The 8600-nt window shown below is 32.0% G+C and overlaps 1 protein-coding gene across 3 annotated transcripts in view; it reads right to left on the reverse strand.

Moving 5' to 3' along the window:
• The window catches only part of LOC116340844 (neural-cadherin), a 156053-nt gene extending 147453 nt beyond the window's left edge, over nucleotides 1-8600 (reverse strand). For all 3 annotated transcript variants that reach the window (XM_031767552.1, XM_031767551.1, XM_031767550.1), the window contains exon 1: nucleotides 8138-8600. The gene's annotated coding sequence lies outside the window, so the exon portion shown is untranslated. The remainder of the gene's footprint in view (nucleotides 1-8137) is intronic.

Here is an 8600-nt window from a genome sequence, read left to right on the forward strand (position 1 = left end):
GTTTACAAGATAGTGAATATTTATGTGTTTAATGCATCGAGCGGAATCGGAGCGCAAAAATTCCGCATGTGAATATTATATGAAATTTATTTTATTTGGGGAAATCTTTTCACATGGTGAACACAAAAACTGGTTGTCTTGCACTATGCCGGAAATCGATTATCCAGAGGACATAAATATCACAAACAGCTGCTCGTTACCGAATTTAATGCATCTCTGCAAGTTAAACGAAGAAGCAATGCAAAATCCAGCATATACAAGAAAAAAAAGTGATGTAGTATTATAATTCGATGAGCAGAAGAGTGAGTGAGCGGACGAGCGCGCGCGTGCATACACACAATATCTGCATGTAAATTCTGGCATCTATTACAAGCCATGTGATGATAAACTATTCTTTAATAAGCTTTTAAAATCGCCGCTTGTTGTATGATTATGGCTGTGTTGGAGCTGTCATATTCACTCTCTTTCCCTGCTGCACTCTTAACACACTTCTGGCTTTTTGCGCTATTGTCTTCTTATCATTTTGTATTTTGTGTGTGTGTGGATGTGTGCGGCATGACAATACTCTCTCTCTCTCTTTCTCTTTTACTCTATATAATTTAGCGTGTTCATACATTAGTTGGGATTGGTTAGTGCCAAAAGCAAAAGCCATTTATACATGACTCTTCAATCGTAACATGCACAAACTCAAGCATATATACCACACCTTCAACACCATACTGTAGGTTTAGTCGTTTTTCGGTCTCGATACCACTTGAAAGCACAGTTTCACTGAACGTTCTATCCCTTTTCCTCGCTTATTCACCATAATAACAGTATGAAACACTCGAAAACCCAAATAATTATCTGTTATGCTGTTATTCAGTGCTGATTCAGTTAGCAGCAGCCATAGTAAAATCATCATCCGATATTTCTGCTCAAAATCGTCATGCATATAGTGGTACTATTTCACATACACTCAACTTGCACCAGAGAGAGTGTTTAGACTATCTGTATTTCACATTATTTACCATCGCTATGAATGCTTTACATTGAATACCCTTACAAACAGCTCATGCCAATGTGAACTGTGAGAGCGAGTGATTTGAACCATCAACAACTTAATATAAATACAAATGATAGGAAATATGGAGTTTGAACATTGACTGAGTGCTATAAGCATTGTTCCAAGATCTATCTGAGATTGACATTTCATATATTGGAATGTTGTGTATACAATCTTTTTTTTTTCTTGTCTAGAGTTTCTGACCGACATATTCTGTTTTGTTGAAAGTTGTCTGAATTTAATAAAAATCATATTGTCTCCAAAGATCGATTTATTCAAATTTCAACTCATAACATTCGAATGATTCTCCATTTGCGATACCAATGTATATCCATTGTATATTTCCTCAAATATTAGCTCAGTTCTTATATTACAACAGGTAATTTAAATAGCCCCTTTAACATTGGTTAAAATTTCAGTTGCATCGATTCGTATAATATGCTTGTTGAATATATTTTAAAAGGCAATAGAACTTTCACCGATAGCGACAAAGAGACAAAATCGTTTTTGACAACCATTATGAACAATTGTGTTGGTGTGCCGTGGTTCAAACTGACATCATTGTATGTGTCATATATGACTCATATTCCAGATAAAAAGTTTGTTCGAGGTTTTTTCTGATATTTTCTTTTTTAATCAGTGACATTTTTAATTAATTCAAAACTCAAACGAAACAAAAAGTTGTTTGACTTTATCTCCATTTAAAATACATTAACGTATGGATTTGGAAATGACATTGCGGCATTTGAATGTGTATATGTGTTGTGTGTGAGGAGAGAATGTTAGATCGGAACACATATTTGCTCTTTACGTACGCAAATCGAATGTGTGAGTGTAGTAGATAGTATGTACTAAGGTCTACACACAGTGGTGACAACAATAGAAGTGAATTTTAACGTAAAAGAATAGTAGCACGATAACAAAAAAGTTTTGTTTGGCTTCCCACTTTTCAAACAAGAGAATATCAGCAACATAACGAGTCCAACAACACAAAAGCAAATTTCTCCTTTTTGTATCAAACAAAAGTAAATATTATATTTGAATTTTGCTACCTTTGAATTGGCAAGTATAAGCAGTGTGTGCTCTTTACTTCTTTTCATTCTATCAATCTTCTCACATATCAAAGCACCTTGTCTTCTAACATGACATAGCGTAGGTACTATAATAAAATTCTTTAAATATACATCGGAAATCAGAACATTAAAATATGACAAATATTTTTTTTTTTTTCACTCAAAAAACTCCCTCTTAGCAATAGTTTTGTAAATGTTCGTGAAATCAGACATTTTGGTAACTAATAATGATGATTATAATGTGCTTCAACATGAGACTTGTTGAATTTATTTGCTGTACCCCAGAGCTGGGCACGAACAGTCGGTCGTTCGTTCGTACATTGAAAAAATATGTTTTTGTGGTCGGTCGTTCGTTCGTTGAAATCATTAATGATCGGTCGGTCGTTCGTAAAAATTGAAATGTTCGTTGTGTTCGTTCGTATGTGCGATCGAACACCGAACACGCCCGGACGTCCGGATGTTCGAAGCAAAATTGTAAAATCAGGTTTGTTAAATAATTTATAATTGGACAAATTTAAAGAAAAAAATATTTAAATAAATAAACGCACACAACGAACATTTCAATTTTTACGAACGACCGACCGACCATTAATAACTTCAACGAACGTACGACCGATCACAAAAAAGGAAAAAAACGCACACGAACGACAGATCACAGTCGGACATTGATGTTCGTGCCCAGCTCTGCTGTACCCCCTCGGTATCTATGTGAATGTTATTGATAGGAGCATATTTGGAACCGCAGAAAATTGTTTTTCTCTTTTTGATTCTTGGTGTTTGAATAAATTTTAAACTTTGTCTTTAACATACATATAATAAAGAGGCGGCGAACAACATTTTTTGTGGGAAATCGGCACCCTCTTTACCTTCAAGTTTTCACCGTTATTTAGTCACGATATGCAAACGTCTACAGTTTTGATAACGATGATTAAGTGAATTCGAAGTATCATGAAAGATGATAAATTACCAACGAAAATGATACGCAAGCGGTGACACCAAGTAATGTAGAAAAAACGATATACCGAAATCCATTTCTCTGTGCCTATCAGTGGGAAACATAAAGTTTTTGGAAAATGATTTGGATCACAATTTTACAAATATTGCAAAAAAAAAAAACAGTATCAAAGAAGGTCAAAAAGGAAACTGAAACTTTACACTCCAAATATAAGTTTGAATATAAAAATGGAATCTCATAAATATTCGGAATGTAATTAAGTTTGATGCAGTACTGGTGGTAAAGTAATTAGGGGTTTTGTAATTTATATCACAATTACTTGAAGATGATTTTCCATTGAATTCATTTCAACTTGAAGAACTTGAAAATGGTAATATTCTGGCGTTTTCTTATCAATTATGAAAATATGTAGAATCTAATAAAATCTAAACCTCATTTGACAATAACCAAATTTGGGTTGCACAAACATCAAGCGATAAAAATGTTCCTATTCCATAATCATGCAACCCATTCCCACGAGAAGTATAAGTCAAAATTTGATCTCAAATGTCTTATCTATATTATCTAACACACATATGATAAAAAGAACCCTTTGAAAAAATGTAATAGAGATTTTTGATTATGTTTGCATCAACATAGCTTTAAAATGTGGCTTCAAATATACTGACCATTACAATTATCGTATGATAAATGGAGCGTCATTAATTTGTTGCTGTTATATGAATTACCGTAATTCATGTCACACTTTGAAATCGTTGCAAAATATTTTGTTGCCGGAGAGGAGAGTTGAGTCTGCTTTGGTATTTACGAAAATACCAAAAACCGATAACAACCACAAAATAAATATACATGTATGCCTGTACGTTACCCAACGCATAGATATTGGCCGAATCAAGAATATATACAACGGTATCACACCACATCAAACGTGAAAAGTGCGCTTAACGACCGCAATGCTTGGGCTAACTTAAATAGCCCATGTCATGTAAATAATTCACATTTTTAGTGGTTTGACTCAATGGCAATGGAATGTGTTCAACGGTAAAATTATGAACCCGTTGAACAAGAATTGAATTTCAAAGAGATACATGCGTGTTTGTTTGGGTGTGCATATGTACACCTGAAAATGATAAAATCAGTACAAAGAATCAACTCGGTTTACACATGAAAATAATGTCATTTTTGAACTTTTTTCGGTGGATATTCCACACAAATACAGTAATTTGTGGGCTTTCTTTTGAATATGATATAATTTTTGTGTGCTATGATTGATAAATATAAAATGTATGGCAATAAAATGTGATGAAATGTTTCATTCAACACGTTTTGACCTATCCTGCAAAATGAAATGTTGCAAACGTTAAAAGTAAGATTTTTTCACATTGTAATATTATACAGATATGTAATGTATGTATTTAAATTGACGAACAAAATAATTAAAACAAATCATACTTGAAAATAAAACGAAATGAAGTTGAACCAACGGCAAATATTAGCGAAGAAACGCACAAAAAAAAAGTTAAAAAGTTGCCGTGACATTGGAGCTGATGTGGATAGCGTTGGCCGTCACCTCAAGCTGTGTGCTCATTAAACGCAAATTGTTCTTATTTTTTTTCGTATTTTTTAGTCACTTTTTTTCTTTGCAAATTCATTTTTTACTTCTTCATTTTTCACATTGCTCATTTTCTTCTTCCGTTCAGGATTTGACGAAGCAGCAGTATTATCATGGTGATGATAATGAATTTTATTCGAGATTTCCGACGAATCTCGACGGATTTTTTTTTATGTATGGGTGTTCAGACGTCAACCGAATAAAAAAATATGCAGCTTGTAATTCTAGTTAGCTTCAATGAAAAATAGACACGCGTTGCAAATTTCAGTGGCAGAACGCCTGATTTGACTAATTTGACTTGAGTGCAAAACGCGCAAGTTTCGATATTGATCATTGCAAAAGATTCCGTAAGCTTTTAACGATGGCAAAGAGGCTGAAAAGTATTTTTCATTTCTTATTTAAGTCAATTCGTTAGAATGTTTTTTGTAGAAAAAACAGGAAAAATCAACATTGCCTTAATTGGCCGATCTTACTAATTAAACTGTTCATCAATCAAAGTGAATTTTACAAAGTTTTTGCAAAATCGTTTCAAAGAAAACTTATGTGTTATGTTTACTAAAAGAAATAAGCATTCAAAATACAAAAAATGATTCTTTCATTTTGATTATTTAATATTGCGAATAAATTTCTAGCTTCTTGAAACATTTATCGAGATAAATACTATAAAAAGTAGTTTAAATTTTGGCGATGCGAAACTATCCGCTTATAAAACAACATGTGCTTGAAAATGAATTGTGTTGAAATGGATTTGATGGATATAACTGCGTCGCCAACGTTCATTTGTGTCAAATATCCAAATATTTTCTAATAAAATATTTGATAGCTCTAAGCGCATAATAATAATATTATAATAGTTCCATATGGTTGCAATTTAACCAGTGCTTGCCCAGAGTTTATTTTCACACCAGTCCGCATATTTGTGAACTGAAAAAGATGACTCTGTTTTATATTTGACTCAAAATAGACAGCGTCAAACGAAAAAGGGAATGAGAAATATTTTGAATAAATTAATAATATTTAACGATCAGACTAGCATATTTTGACGCCTAAATTTGCTTTGTTGAAATGAATTTTGATAACTTAGTTAAATGAAGAAAGCTAAAGGCTCATTTTTTTCGCTTGGCCTTATATTTATTTTTCGACGAAATATTTCCTTACACAAATTAAATGGATATATTAAATGCCTTGCTCTAACAGCGTTTGATTTTATGGCTGTTGTTCAAAATTGTTCGGAGCGGATGTTCTGTAATACATAATGTGAGTCGTGCGTAAGTGTATCTTATATATGTTCAAATTTCGTTAGATGATTTGATTAATTCGCATAATGTAGCAAGTTCAACTTGCCAAGTAAATTATGTTTTTGCTCTATTTAGCCACTTGAACTCGCAGACTCTTTTTTCATTTCGTTGAAATTAAGTACATATCTTATGCTCGACAAAAAAATAATTCAACACAACTCATAAATCTTACAAAGATTGCCCTTGCGGCCCTTGCGTTGCCGTTGAACCCTGGGCGTATGAGTTTGCTTTCATCTGGCAATAAATTCAACATTTTATCCAATAAATGAACCAAGTGTTGCGTTAATAGAATTACAATTTCAATAAAAAAAGCAAGTATCATATAATTGCTTTTATAATTAATAAACAGTCAAACGCATTAAGTATAATATCGTTGACAAGTCCATTAAACAACATTTTGCTTATATGTATTGATTTCACGGTGTAATAGCTGTTTCAAAAATTCTACGCTTTTAGCACACACACACGACACAAGAAAATATTAAGTTCGTTTTATGTCAGTTTCTTTTCTCTCGTCAGTGGAAAAGGGTACGGTCTGATTAAATAAAAGAATTTAGCATCAGCTGACAAAGCGTGTTAGAAAAAAATGAATTCCAAGTGGCAATTGAAAGAAAAAGGGAAATAATAAGTTATTCGATGAAGAATGTGATGTGAGTAACATCATTTCACACGTATTCAATATAAATACATTTGTTATTTGATTTGTATTATTCATCGACGAAATGCTGGCTCAACTCAGCAATATGACACGATCAGTGTGAACAACCGTAGAAAATAGAAATAAAGACATATTGAATGCATCAGAATAACTCCTGAAGTATAAGCAAAAGCTGAGCTGGTTATAAAGGTTGAGGCGAAGAAAAAAATCGTCTTAAAAATAGTAAATCTGAAAGAAACATGTGTTATTGTTGTAATCACATGCTTACAACTGACAGTGGAACAAAATTAATTGTTTCTTTTGCATATTCCGCATCAATTTTATACATTTTTGTTCGCTTTTGCTTGTACTCGAAATTGTATTCCCAAGCGTTTTTATGAACTCCGAAACAAATGATAGAATAGAGCAGAAAAATAAAGCACTTTCACAACGCATGCATATATTTCTCAAAGTAATTCAATTTTATTTCAATTTATTTTTATTTACAAATAGACAAAATGGCAGAGAATACAAAAATGAAGTCATGGGTAGTTTTTATGTTTTTTTTTTTATTATTGAGCGATATGTTTTCAGATTTAAAAGAAAGTTCATTTCCATTAGACTATGTGCTTTGTAATATCTTTCAACGGAATTGGGGAAACATATTAATGTCAAAACAAGAAAAAAGTATATAATAAGAAGCGATTTTGATGATGACAAGCGCTCAGAGAAACAATGACAAAAAAATCTGTCAAAAGAAATTACGATTTGGTATGGTGAGCAGCATATTAATAATTTGATCATAATGAGATGCTTCTTATACAGTATTAAGCTGGTATTTGTGAAGTGTATAAATCTTATAAACATCTGTTTTTGAATCACATTGATTGGCATAACGGAAAAGGGAATTTAATTTTACGAAGTAAACACGAGTGTGCATGCTCAAATTTGAGTATTTTTGCCACCCAAAAAAATGGTTGAATCTTTTCTCGTTGTTTTATCCAATACAAAAACGGAATAAGAGAAATCATGTTCTGTCGTTCGATTTGGGTATTTGCAAAAAAAAAGTAACATTGTTATCTGTTTACAACAGATAAACAACCAACACTGTTGTAAAAATTAAAAACACTTAGTCCAACAAATTCATGGATTTTATTTGTACAAGTTGAAGCATCAGTAGTTTCGTATTTTAATGATAAAAAATAAAATGATTTAATTTGAAGAAATAATATTTTCGAAAGGATTTATTTGAAGCTAATAAAAATGAATGCCAAGTAGAATAGAGATAGGATTCATTAAACCAAAACTTTCAACTTCAGCACCTTTGGGACACTCTAATACAGTTAGTTATATTTTGCACACTTAATCATTCAACTTTAGTTTGTACTCATGGGCGGGAATTTAAAACAATGTGTCAAAACAAATGCGATCGTAACTAACAAGAAACTAAGTTCACGAATGATTGATCAAAATTACATGAACCATCAGCTTAATTGATAACTTTTATGTATACGTACTTTACAATCTATTGTTTCATCATCCAGTATTTTTATGTTTTGTTCTTTATTCACACTATCGATTTAAATGTGTGCAATATTTTCCAACAAAATTGATGCGCCCGGCTTCAATATATATTTAACAATGTGAAATAATGAATGTGCCAACTGAAAATCGATTTCTCTCTTCAAAAAAATCTGTTTTATTCTTTGTATTTGCTATCAGCTTTTGTTATTATTCGTAACTTTTTTTCACTTAAAAATCGATCTACATTGCATTTTGTCATCAATTCTTTTACACAATATCCAATTAAACACCTCGATGTATTTTTTTACGATTTTGCATAATCGCACTTTTTTCTCTTTTTCTTCAGTTCTCTTCACAATACAACTGTTTTGCAATCCCAATTAACTGGGATTCTTACGGAAAAAATGTCACTGAAAGTTTCAATTTAAAATATCAACACGAATAGATTCACGATTC

This window comes from Contarinia nasturtii, unplaced genomic scaffold (assembly GCF_009176525.2).
Source record: "Contarinia nasturtii isolate CC-2019 unplaced genomic scaffold, AAFC_CNas_1.1 Cnas_scaffold_695, whole genome shotgun sequence".
NCBI classification, from domain to species: domain Eukaryota; kingdom Metazoa; phylum Arthropoda; class Insecta; order Diptera; family Cecidomyiidae; genus Contarinia; species Contarinia nasturtii.